The following is a 13,803-nucleotide window of genomic DNA, read 5'->3' as shown; positions in this document are numbered from 1 at the left end:
TAGGTGAGAATACTTAACGCATTGAAACGTGCATCCACTCATTTTCTCATATAAATTTCCAAGCTGAATATTTCGAACAGTTCTCAACGTACAGGAGTTTTATTACCTGTTGTAATCAGCATGAATTGGTCCTTCAAATGACATGCTTATTTCTCTGCAGGCGAGTGCTTCTCCCAAACTTCCCTTGTCAGCTGGCTACAGACCATCATATCCATTAAATAATACAATAAAACAATTAATATAAACAATGAAATGTGCAAATTGTACATATATCAGAAAAAACAATCCCTTTATAACATCCAAGTGTATGTCGTTCCACTTAGTGAGCAACTTTGTAACTTATAGAATGCCACATAGATATGCTGTGATGATTTCTAAATTAATTCCTACTAAATTAATTAATAATCATAAATTTAGTATGAGGGATTAATTCCTCACTTTCCAAGTACAGTTTCTCCCAGGCTCGTGGCAGTCAGCACGCCGTCGTGGCAGTCAGCACCTTCATATTTGCAATCAGCGACAGTCGTGGCAATCAGCACCAATAATTGGCTGTGGCAGTCAGCACCCGTGGCAATCAGCACATATCCGATACTTAAGGGTATGAATCGAACTAGCTACATGCTTACCTTCCTACTACGTATAATTGAAAAAAATAATTAAATGTAATAAATAAATTAATAAAACTGTCCAAATAAATTGCACAATCTGAATGTACTAAGCCAACCTTGGTCATTAACAAATTGTGGTTTTTCATATCTAATTTCTCTATTTTGTCTTCGGAGCCACTGATTTCAATAGTAGAGCGCGTACGCAGGGGCGTCATTTAGGGGGGCAGGGAGGGGCCTTTCCCTCTGAGTTTGAGATTTATATAGATTTTATCAATAGAATAGTAGTAAGTCAATGAAAAACGCGAAATTTTTATATATCAAGGGGTTTTGCCCCCCCCCCCCAAGCCAAATCTGAAATGACTCTACTGCGCATACGTATAAGATGGCGAAGAGTTTCTGCTTTAAACCCAGGGGACGTAAGCTTGTAATAAATAACATTGTCTCCGTGGTTTCTTTTGGAATTCTTGGTTCTTTTGGTTTCTTTTGGAAATAACATTGTCTCCGACACTTCTCATTGTCTCCGCTCCACTTTTATTATCAATTTCTTTTATTAATCACCCGTTTTTCTTAACCTAATGAGCATAATTCTGTAACTACAGACTGAAGACTCCATTAAGTTTTACGCTATTATATCTAAAATCCTGAAGTAACTTCTAATGTTCTATACCCGTGAGTAAGAAAATATTCTTACCTTGTCTTGCTTCCATTTCCATTTACCATATCTAATATTTAATGTTACAAGATTCTGTGTTTGATGGTTTTCCGTAGCATGAACTTCAGTATTATCTCATCCTGAGTAATATTCTGAAAAAGGAAATTTATTTATAAATTACGATTATATATTAATTCATAAAATTATATCTCAATAAATATTTAGACTGAAGTACAAGTGAACGAAGTAGCTGAAAGGTTGTAATGCAATCTAAAAAAGGTAGAGATATTTTCAGGTAAGCCGGACGCATCTACAATCCATCGAAGCTTAAAATGTAAGTTAAAGTATGCTGAAAAATTGTCATTTGCATGTGTAGCTATTAGTTGGCAGATTATTTCTAATAGGATCGAAACTTATAGCGAGGGAATGATCCCTTCTCTGATGTCTAAAATGTTTATTTCTAAAGAAAGGTACCACTAATTACTATAAACTACTTAATAAGGTAATTTTAGACTTTCTCATGTATTCCTTTAGGTTCTTAGGCTCACATAGATACCTAAAAGGGTATAAAATACTTAGCACTGTAACACGTGTCAACTTGGCCACCTCTCTAAGTTGGCCACCGGCTTATCTTGGCCTGGTTCGTCTTGAACCTGCATTTTTTCCATAAGACATTCGTTACTTATTACTCTGTAAGATGGCCACCTGTCTATCTTGGAAGTTGGCCGGGTTGAAGCAATGTTTACCCTATGATAACAATGATAAATTTACCTGCGTAGGTTGGCCACGCAAAATACCGTTTTGTTATTTTTCTTAACTGTTTCGTATTCTCATATAAGAGGCAGATGTTCTGTACTTGTTACTTTAGATAGAGAAGCAAGGATTTGCACGATTTGTTCTTCTAGGTCAATGGACAGAACACTACCCTGATAAAGAAGTTTTGAAGAAAGATGTGAATAAGAAAAAGTACGTACAGGATTTTAGGAAATAATTGTATGTATTTGTTTACCCTATCTGTTTTATTCTTATCATAGCATTTCTTTTCCTCTTATTTCCTACCATGCACAGTCATAACTCAATTAATCTCAATTCTGCTGATGTTCAAGAACCATAAAAGTGACGTTGACCCACGCACAGCCTAAATATTCTCCATAACCCCAGGAATTTTTTTTAAAAAAAGAAGTTTGTTCGCTCTCTTCATATATAATGGAATGATTTCATTTCGAGAGTCTTTAGGAGGCAGAACACGGACCAAATTCACAACATACGTTACATGCATGCTACTACAAGTACTGTTACAAATCTTTAACAAGGGTAAAGGAGAAAACTGTAGATTGAATATAAAATCTGTGCAAAGTGCCAAAATGGGACATATAGGCACGCGCATCCTTCTGGGAATTATTTGAACTACTTCCACAGTAAGATAGCCAGTTTTTCACTGAGTACTGTTAGGCACATAGGCCATATATCTACATTAAACCAAACTTTTTCCAATTTTGGCACTTACCAAGGATTTTATGTCCAGTCTACAAATAATAAACTAACTTTCACTCAAATCTGAATTTCAATAATTGCCCTACCCAAACTAAAATGGACATGAGATTTGGAACATGGAATATTAGAAGTCTTCATACGGAAGATGTGTTAAAATCCGTAACGAACGAGTTAGAAAAATACAGGAAAAACCTGTTAAGAGTTCAGGAAGTTAAGTGGGAAGGAAATGGAACTGTGAAGTCCGGAAATACGGGGAAGGAAATAAAAATCATCAGTTAGGAACAGGATTTTTCGTTCACAAACGAATATTATCAGCGATTAAGCGAATTGAATTTATTAATGATAGACTTTAGTTTATTATTCTTAAGAGTCGGTGGTCTGATATTATTGTTTTAAATGTACATGTCCCAACAGAAGATAAGAATGACGATATAAGAGACAGTTTTCACAAAGAAGTGGAACGGATATTTGGCCAACTCCCGCGATACCATATGAAAATTCTATTAGGGGATGTCAGGTATACCCTTCCTATATGACTTCCCCCTAGTCCTAATATGTACTCATATATTTTTCATTTACCTTTTGTCGTTACAAGAGGTCTTACAGGGCTTTTACCTCCAACTGTATGAAGCCTATTCTGTACTTCCATGTGATATTCTGGTAGCTGTATCTCCTAAACCCCTGGAGCTTCGCACCTACAACTTCACTGAAATACTGACCATATTTAGTACTACTTTCTCATATGTGTCTCATTCAGCAACTCGATTCACCCAAACGTAAGGTTTACTTGTAAGTATGCTCTGACAATTTTAAATAATGATACTTACTTATTCCTTGACTTTTGATGAACACAAATCCTATTTCTTCTGATAATAATGGCTTCTCTCCAACTGTGAAATATTGACATCAACGGCATATTTCTTAGTTGTTAATCACGTGATGCGATATCTGTCATCCCGTGTCATCTGTCTGCTACTGACCCTTCTCTTTTCTCTAAATTCTTCTCACTATTCATATCTTTGCCTCTATATCAAGTTCGTACTTCATGTCTCCACTAAAAATACTACCCAAATACTGAAAATTTCATAGGTAGTTACCTGTTTTACTTCCTCCTCTCCTCCCTAACCAAACATTCCGTTCCGGTCACTACTTTATCTAACGTTAGGAAATAGGTAAAACTAGTCAGAAAATATTTGGTCCCAAACCTATCATATGAGAACATGCAGTCTATTACTCATAAACAACCTCAGTCTTCTCTGTTGTAATAGTAATTTCCAGTTCGAGCGAAAGTTTTGATTTAGTAACTCTAGTGTAGCTTGATTTCAGTATAACATATACTAACAATCTGAATAATTCGTTGTTATGAAGATAAAATATTTAAATAATATTGAAGAATTAATTGTTTACGCCACAGAAAGAGAAACGTTTTGTGAGGAGTGTGATGTCATATGTTACGTATACAATGTTACACTGTCTGTTTGCCTTCAAAAAGCGTTATGCTTGTGTTAAAAAATTGCAGTTCTCCTATAAATATAAAAGTTTGCATAAATCTAGTAGATTTACAAAAAAGAAGATTGGAATAAGTAGGATGCTGAAAATAAATAGTCACGTAATAATTATAATAAACTCATGTTTCTAGTTCAATGCACCATATGCCACCTATAATTTTCTGTCATTTAAAATATTTTTAGATGTAAACAATATTACTTTGTTATTGTATAAGTATTTGACTAAGAACATAGGTATTCTACTGTAGACCTAGCAATTCAGATGTTTAAAAATGTCACTCATGCACTTAGCGAAAAATGTGCACGTTGTTAGTTAAGAAAGATATAAAGTGTTAGAAAGGACTATCCGAAAGTAATGCCTAATATTCGTTTTCTCTTTGTAGGTCAAAGTACCAAACTTCACAGATAGCCTACAAAGTATCAGAATTTCAACACTCAATGCCAAAAGAATTACCCGGTATTCTCTACGTCAACCAATAGATGGCGTTATACATTTTGAACCAACGGAATTTCATCGTTCAACAGTACTACAAATGACAACAACCTGATTATGGTACTCATTGTGTTACTGTGGTTATGATTGTTTCCTGTTTCCTGTTTCACTCCACACTACTTGCAGAATGTTCAGAGAAGTGTTTAGGCTGTTGTTCCATTTGTACTACTGTTGGATTACAAAATATGTTGCACCAAACTGTATCGTGCTATATCAATTGGTTGATCTTCAGAATGCCGGATTATCTTTTTAGCACGCAGAGCTGAACTTCTGACACTTTGTACGGCTGCCTATGAAATTTGGTGCTTTTATCTGCAAAGTGAAGGCTTCACGTTCGGATAAACCTTCCTTTTTAACACCGTGTAAAATCAAATGCACCAGTAACATGCTATCGTTGTGAAAATACCTCATGCTAAATTATTCAATATGAACTATCAATAATATATGCGAGTTATGTACACGATTTGACTTCAAGACAAATGAGGGTTCAGCCAGTGGTAACACTCCTCCACTCCATTCCCCAAATGTTGCGTGCCGAACCGTCCGATGGTAATGTAGTGGAGAGATTTTTTTCTATTTTCTAAACCAAAGTAATGTGTAAAAAGACATCTTTTTAGCAGTAAGGAGTAAATTATGATGATTTTTTTAGAGATTTCTTCAACATCAGAGCTCCGGAAAATTTTTCAGGTTTCCAGAAGCATCTAGATCAATGGTTTTTCATCTGAGGGTGCGCCTCACTGAGCCTCGCGCGAAAGAAAAATGGATTTGCGCTTCCACGACTTCATCTTTTTATACAGGCTAGAAGCTTTACAGTAACTATCGTAGATTACAGCAGAAAAATGTCTAGACGTAAACTTCTATAGCATAATGGTTAAGCTAGGCTTGGCCAGGTAGCAACAATTCACGGTATCCCGAGTAGTCTACAAAACACAGAACATTACCCGTTGACACAAGATGGTTTCAATTGATTTGCAGTACATTCATGTGTTGGTGGTAAATGGTGCCGGCGTCGTACAATATTGAGAACCACTTCTCAAGTCCGCATTTTCTCTTTACGATGAGATAACAAAAAACTTAAAAATTTGCTTCTATCTCTCTTTCAGGCTCAGTCAACTCATGTTCTGTATGACCAGTCCATTGCCGTGGTACCCCCAACAACTGATCTGATCAATGGGTGGTGTAAGATGCGAACTATTGCCGATTGAATATGCATCCATACTCCCAGTTGTTGGAATTGGTTGTTAAGTGGGTACACTGAATAAAACAACCGACAAACCTTGTATACGTACACAGTTTATCTGCAATTTTAATTAAAAACATCCACTTACCGAGATGGGGCAAATTATGGTAATTAGTGACATTTGCCCTATTCTCGTAAACAGGCGTTCCCGATCAGTCATAGATAAACAGTTTCTTGTATTGAGGTCCTGTACATATACGCAAAATTTGTCGATTTGTTCCCAGAACACTCTGTGCACATCCAAGATGACTCTGGGAATGGAAAATGTACATTAAGTGTTGCATAAAGTAGGTCCTATACTGTATTCGAACTCATTTCAAAACATGTTTCAGTAACCACTAAACATCTTCGTTTCTCCCTAAATTCAGGGCCCCCCGCAACGCAGTTTCGTGGGGAGTGTAAGTTATGTCACTGGACCTGTCATCACATACTACACAGTTTCAAAATCTGCACTACTCACTACTGCATTTGGAGTAAACCAATGACCGTGATTAGCACTTTTTCCAAATTTCCGGTGAGAAATGGAATTTCAGTGGGCAAATATTACGATATATTCACGAGATTTTGTTCTCACTGACGAAGAGAATACAAACATATTGGCTAAATCAGACTCCTATCACAATGTTGGTAACGTTGCTGTAAGAATCTACTTTTTAACATTACCATGGTTGTTCTGAAAATTTTCTTTTAAAACTGTGAACCTGGGTGGAATAGTGGTCTAACCAACAATATTTTGAAAATGAGAAGCGCAGGGTTAAAATTTCCTATTTACTATAGTTTTGAAAATTACTTTTCAAACCTCATATTTGACAGACAGTACAACGAAATTCTTAAAATATATGCTGTAAAATGTAGCCTATGTTTTAGTAGTAGAATTTATTGGACAGTCAATTGTTCCTAATTTAATAATACATTACTGACAACAAATCAATTTAACACACACACATACAAGTTAATTTTTGCTTCCATACTCTCTCGCGGAACTGGTTGATGCACTACAGACGGAGCTCTGTAATCCATTACTACCATGTACAACGTTATGGCCACATTTTATGTCGCATCAGAGTTGTCCAATACCATATTAATCTGGTGTAGAAATTATTTTTTGTGATTGTTTTAAATTGATGAGTATCTATATAAGCAATCCTGCCAAGAACACATAACCTTAATTACACCGGAGAATTAGATACCTCCAGCCAGTGGCGTATTTAAGCCCCTCCGAAATTTTATTTACTATTTTAAAGTAAATGAAATATCTTGCAGAATTTTCACATTTTCAGGAATAAAGTTAGCAAAGCCCCGCCCGAAACAAAATCATAAATACGCCACTATCTCCAGCAATCAGTTCCAATTACTACGTGGAAGACCTCTATGAAACTGAAACATATACTTACTGCAGAAATCTGTGTCAGCAGCTGTTTTCTTCAGTTCTACCAGTGCAGTACATAAAATGAAAATCGAACTGATCCAGAAGCATATAAAGGAGATGCAAGGAATCATCCATATCTCGGAACTACTACAATAAAACCTGCCAGGATCCGTCTTCGGATTGATCGACGTGAGAGCAGCGCTCAACGTTAAACTCATATATCATGCACTTTAGTGGAAGTGTTATTGAATGTTTTCTGTACTGAATAGAATGTTTCTTCTAATGATTCATATGCTTGATCATTAACGGTCTTAAAAGCCCCCTTAAGTATCCCACTGTTTATGTGTTGTGGACTCCTGTACATTGAGCGTCCTGAGGAATTTATCGCCAATGTTAAGTTTGTTGAATCGCGTTTACTGTCTTCTTTATATTTATCAAACCAGCCTTTTGGCCTACTAAAGCAGAAGACATCCATAGAAACCGAGACAAGCCTTTCTCACAACAATTGCAGTTTTCTCGACTGTTCGTTTAAGCACAACAATAATATCCTTTGTAGCTGTCCCTTTCAGAGTTAGAATACCGACAATTCCTTCGGTGACATAGATTTTGTTTACACCACGAATTAAAAATTGCAAAGTATGCCGAACTGACTACATCTGTGCGTTCGTCCGATGACAGCAGATTTGCTATAAAGTATTTCATTCTTAATGACAATTATAATTCGATATCTGACCCTGGATTCTGAGTTAAGATCTTAAGCAGTTTGTTGAAGCGTTCGCAATGGACTCCTGCAAAGTATAAGCTTAAAAATAATATTAAACCCAAGTCCAAAGAGGACAGCAAACGCCAGAGGATGGAACACAAAAGAAAGAAATTTCAATCAGTAGAATTAAATACCGAAATTTTTACTATGCAACATGACCCTGCTAGAGACTATGTTGGAACAGTCAACTGGCAATTCGGAAGGAACGAGAACATTAAATGAATAGTTTCTTACATTACCAGTTATCACTGCAATTCCTGGAATCTAGCAGCCTACAAAAGAATCGACCATTATTAGGACCACGTAGTATTATGTGCTTCTATTACATCCACTGTTCCAACATCATCTGAAGCTATGAACGGGATATGAGTGAACCTCCAGAATCTAATTCAGCCACAGACAACGCTAAATAGAAAAATTCCAAAGAAGACAGTCAAGAGGAAAAGTGACTCCCTTGATTAATCTCTACAAACAGAATTCCTTCCAATCATTGGGGAAATGATCAAGAAGACGCTTCGGAAAATTCTAGAAAAAAAAAAAAAAAAACACCAATGATCAGAATGACTAGATGTCTTCTAGTCCGAACTGATAAACACGACAATCCGTGGAAGTTATGAAGCGAACTTGCTACACTTCACCTGTCTTTATGATAAGTAATGTCCGGATTTATATGTAATTACATATTTTTTCCTTCATATGTAGGTTCGTCAAATCCTTAAATGTTTGTGATTTACACCTGTAGGGTGCTTCAACTCAAGCTTCATATTACATATTTTGACCAATATTACATATTTATATGGTTTCTACATATTTCTTACATAAAACTGTCTTAAAATTTTGCGTTTACTGAAATTTTAATTTAGAATATAAAAAATAAACTCTCCAACTGTGTAAGGCTTGCATCTAGATTCAATTTTGTCATGTCTATCTTTTCGTATCTTCACCGAAAGAGAAATCTCTCTCTTTTTTTATTTGTCAAACCATGTTTCGCAGAATTTTCGCCGATAACAAAAGAAATATAAGAAGAAACAAGTAGAAATCCTCCCTCCGGGGTACATTAGCAGCGCTCTTTATTTTCAACTCTGGAGGAAGACAGATCATGTGCCTGACAGGCGACTGGCCAGAAAATTCCTAAAATGAAGTTTATTTGATTATTATCGGAGGTCGGACGGGAAAAAAGATGAAAGTAAATCCTGCAATTGAAGTTAAAACTGTATGCTAGTGTGCTTTCAGGAATTTATTGCAAGAGTTCGTTCCAAGAAGCTGGCGACAATGGCAATATCATAGCAGGTAACCTAAGCGTTCAAAGAATTTCGCTTGTTCAACTGAATGACAGGAGGACAGTACTCTAGTATTATAGTTGCAAAACGCACGTGTTCTGTATTGACCATCGCAGTTAGAAATGGCTCCGGCTGAATCAACTTTATCTGCGAAATTGCGGTTGTGGGTAACTATCGATTATGCATTTACTACGGACGGTAAAGTGGCGTTGTATCAAGTATGTGATTTAAAAAAATGGATGTTTAATGAAATCTCAGTTAGAACAACATGTACGAAATGCACTCCATGCAAGAAATAAAAATTTGCGAACTGCAAAAAAAAAAAATAAATAAATAAATAAATAAATAAATAAAATAAAAAAATAAATAAATAAAATAAAGTATTCTTGACACAAATGCATCAAGATACTTCAGTGAGTGAATTTTTCAAAGACTTGTGCCAAGCAATAATAGCAGCAAACATTCATTGGAACAAAGTGCAAGTGCCAAAATACCGTGCTTTTCTGGAGAAGTACTGCGGGCGTCGAATTCCTGACGAATCCACTTTTCGAAAGTGTTATCTCGAAGTTTGTTATAGGGAAGCTATAGATACCATTAGGGCAGAAATAGGTAGTTCATATATTTGGATTTCTGTGGACGAAACAACAGATGTTTTGGGACGTTATGTAGTAAATTTAGTGATTGAAAAGTTAAGTAAAGATGCTCCATCTAAATCCTATCTTATTGCGAGTAAATTGCTGGAACGCACGAATCATTCCACGATTGTTTGCTTTGTAAACGATGGTCTTAAAGTGTTGTGTCCGGGAGGAGTTCAGGAAGAAAAAGTCCTTGTTCTCTATACAGACAGTGCAGAGTATATGTTAAAAGCGGCTAGAGCACTTACAGTTTTTTACCCTCACTTAATTATTTCACCTGTATGGCCCATGCTCTTCAGTGTGTTGCTGAAGAGGTGAGAGACAACTTTTGCGAAGTAAATCAGCTAGTTTCTTCCCCGAAAAAAAAATGTTTGTTAAAGCGCCACAACGTGTTCAAGTTTACAGAGATCAACTGCCAGACATGCCACTTCCTCCGGAGCCTGTGCTAACGCGATGGGGCACTTGGATACAGGCAGTACATTTCTACAATGGACATTTTCAAAAAAATAAGCCTGTTGTTCATTCATTTCCATCGGAGTCTGCTGTGTTAGTTGGCATTGCTCAGAAACTGTTTAATGACTCAAAAGTAGCGTGTGATGTCGCATACATAGACAGCAATTTGGTTGGCTACCTACAAGCATTAAAAAGCTAGAGACTGTTAGGCGGCCTCTTCCGGAATCCATGGAAATCATAGAGGATGCAAAGAGACTGCTGCAAGGTGTGTGTGGAGATGTAGGAGAAAAAGTTCGAAAGAAACTAAATGCAGTGTTGGAAAGAAACCCGGGTTACGACAGCCTATTGGCAGTGTATGAGATTCTCAGTGGTGAAACAAGAACCCCCCTGAAGATATTTCCCCCAACTACATCCCCTTGTTGAAATACACTCCTGTTACCTCATGTGATGTGGAGAGATCATTCTCTGCATACAAGAATATTTTATCCGATCGCTGACAAAATTTTGCTTCTGATCATTTGGAAATGTACGTTGTAACCCATTATGCAACAACACACAGTAGAACTGCAGGCATATCTTTTGTAAGTATTTTATTTCAAATTAAAATTGTTCATTAGTGGAACTATTCTTCAATCTTAGTTCAGCTGGTATTGTTTAAAAGATATAGGACTGCTTTTCCCTGCATGAAATAAATATATATAAAACAATACATTTTGTCTTAAGTTGCTTTTAATATTTAAATTTGTATATTGCGTATAATTCATTTCAAGATTGGGCCGTGGTGACGGATGCGTATTTAGTGTAAAAAGTTCTAGATTTGAAACGGGGCCACATCACACCACCGTGAGATTTCTGACGTACAAATGTCGTATGCATTGCTTTTCTTGGTGCTTTCCTGTTTCTCTAGTCGATTCACATTTTCCTTCATTCGCGTCTGATTTTTATTATCCTGCAATCAGTCACGTTAGTGACGTATGGCTGTCTCAGCTGTTCAAGCATTTAACTTCATTGGGGGACTTGCATTAAAGAGGATAAAGTGTACTAGATTTTCCTTTTTATTTTCATAATTCGTTTAAATATTGCATACTTATACACGTGTTAATATTACGTTTTCATAAATATGTAACATAAGTAATATTACATATTCTTATATAATATTACATATTTCTTTCATTTTAAGCGATTTTTGTTATATATTTAGGAGGTCGATATTACATAAAAATCCGGACTCTAATGATAAGCAGGGATTGTATCAAGATCCAATCCAAAGATCATGGGAACTACGATAAAATAGAAGGGGTGCTCATCCAAGACATCATTGAATACGCCAAAGAAACAAGAAAGAAGCGAAATACACAGTGAATAACCTAACTATTACCACTTGACGTCGAAATAGAAGTTGTAAAAGACTAACGCACAAGAGATTTTCTATCACAATAATTTAAAACACGAAGAGCACCAATAAAGAGATGGAAATGACCATCAATGACCATCAATCAATTCTATGACCATCAATGGATCTGATAATCCTTCTTCACGATCTACATATGCTTAAAATTGATACAACCTACATCTACCAGTGCACCAACTTCTAGAGAAGAATAAGGTTTCAGCACAACACTGAAAGAAATACTACAGCTATTCAGACACTTGATTGTGCCTACTATATTAGCAAAAATGGAAGGAGGACTTCTAAAATTCAAACCTGCCAAAGATTCTATCTAGAAATGACAGTGCCCATTGAAATGTTAGCAGATGCTATGGACGGAGGAACTGCTAAAGACTTCATTGAACATTCAATTCAGATCCTTAGGTTAAGTGGTATCACTTTCTGTTCAAGGTGATGATGGATGACACTATTTCCGTATCACCACATACTCCGCCCAGACAGGCAATCACTACAGGATATCCGGTAAAATCAGTCAGCCAATCAAAGTAGGACAACTAATAATACTTAGCCAGCCAACCACAACAGACCATCTGGCAGTATAAAAAGATTATATCCAATGACGACAAGGACTACAGCGTGTACGGTAGTTGCCTATGCTCCAACCCTAATGACGACCAACACACAAATTGTCTGAAACAGTGACAGTAGCCGTTTCTTATCATAGATATACGTAACACACAACAGAATGAAGAAGAGGAACATAAGAGGCAAGAGGCTCTTCACGAGACTTGGTACTCATCCACTACAACCTGTCATGTACCTTAGACTAGACTAGACTAGATGTCTGCCTCTTGCCCCTCCATACAATAAACTATAGCTCTAAATTATACTTTTGACACACTCTCCTGGTATTAGTATTCCAGCAGCTATTGGTGTGAAAAACATAAAGCCGAAATAAATGAAATAACATAAAATACTTCGTAGTCGGTGGAAATGAATGGAATCCTGGCAGTATGTTACCAGATCTCCTGCACATACACAGAGAACAAGAACTTGTATGGCGTGGTACCGAATGAATGTGCTTCCCTGACACAAAGTAGTTAAAGGAAAAGGACGAGACTGTGTATATATATGTTAAGGTGCATTGTGGGACGTTACTCCCAATAACATGGCCCGAAGACAACATTTAAATGTCTTCAGACGATGAAAAATCATCGAAAAATTGGGAGGAGGACGAAATTGCCCACAAGATTGTTTCATGTGCATCGGGAGCGTTCCAAACACATTCAATGCTGTGCGACTATGGTCAACTACAGCAACGGACGATCACTACGATCTCCAGCAGGCAAGAAGGGGCCGATGTCAAACAGAGAGTTCAATTGGAAACACATTTAAGAGGGCTGTAAGTCGCACAATCTCATGCTTTACAGTGGTGAATCAACTGCATGGGGTGGTATCTTTACTATACTGCTATTACGTTGTGTTCCGTTGATACATACAGACCAGTGGTACTATCTGCGGTAGTGCCAAGAACATCAGGACTGGGCCGAGAAAGAGCGGGGTCTCGTTCTCTTCTCACACGAGGGCAGATTCTGTATGAGAAGTAATTCTGGACATACACTCATTCGGGGAGAGGCGGGTACATGCGACATTGAACCCGAACATTGTAGAACATGATTACTTTGGTGGACCATTATCTTCTTTTGTGGGGAGGCTAATATAGCGTGGACATATCGATCTCGAAAATTTTGAACGCAGTACATTTGCAGATCAACGTTATTGTGACAACGTACTGTTCTACATGCGCGTCTTTTTCTGAGATGCGGTTTTCCCTTACAATTAGTTATGATTGATAATGCGCGACCGCATCGAACAGCGCAGATGGTGGAGCTCTTGGAACGAGAGGATATTTGGCTAC

At 36.9% G+C, this 13,803-nt stretch overlaps 1 long non-coding RNA gene across 1 annotated transcript in view; it reads right to left on the bottom strand.

The window, feature by feature from the left end:
* Positions 1 to 7,789, bottom strand: part of LOC145669156 (uncharacterized) — a 33,791-nt gene extending 26,002 nt beyond the window's left edge. Inside the window, exons 1-2 of the long non-coding RNA XR_014128151.1 lie at positions 7,390 to 7,789; positions 1,300 to 1,412 (exon numbers count right to left, since the gene is read on the bottom strand). This is a non-coding gene — a long non-coding RNA (uncharacterized LOC145669156). The remainder of the gene's footprint in view (positions 1 to 1,299; positions 1,413 to 7,389) is intronic.
* Between the last annotated feature and the right edge of the window lie 6,014 nt (positions 7,790 to 13,803).

This window comes from Thermobia domestica, chromosome 13, assembly GCF_964235325.1.
Source record: "Thermobia domestica chromosome 13, izTheDome1.hap1.1, whole genome shotgun sequence".
NCBI lineage: Eukaryota > Metazoa > Arthropoda > Insecta > Zygentoma > Lepismatidae > Thermobia > Thermobia domestica.
Note: the sequence above shows the minus strand (reverse complement) of the source record. Positions and strands in the feature narration are given on the sequence as shown.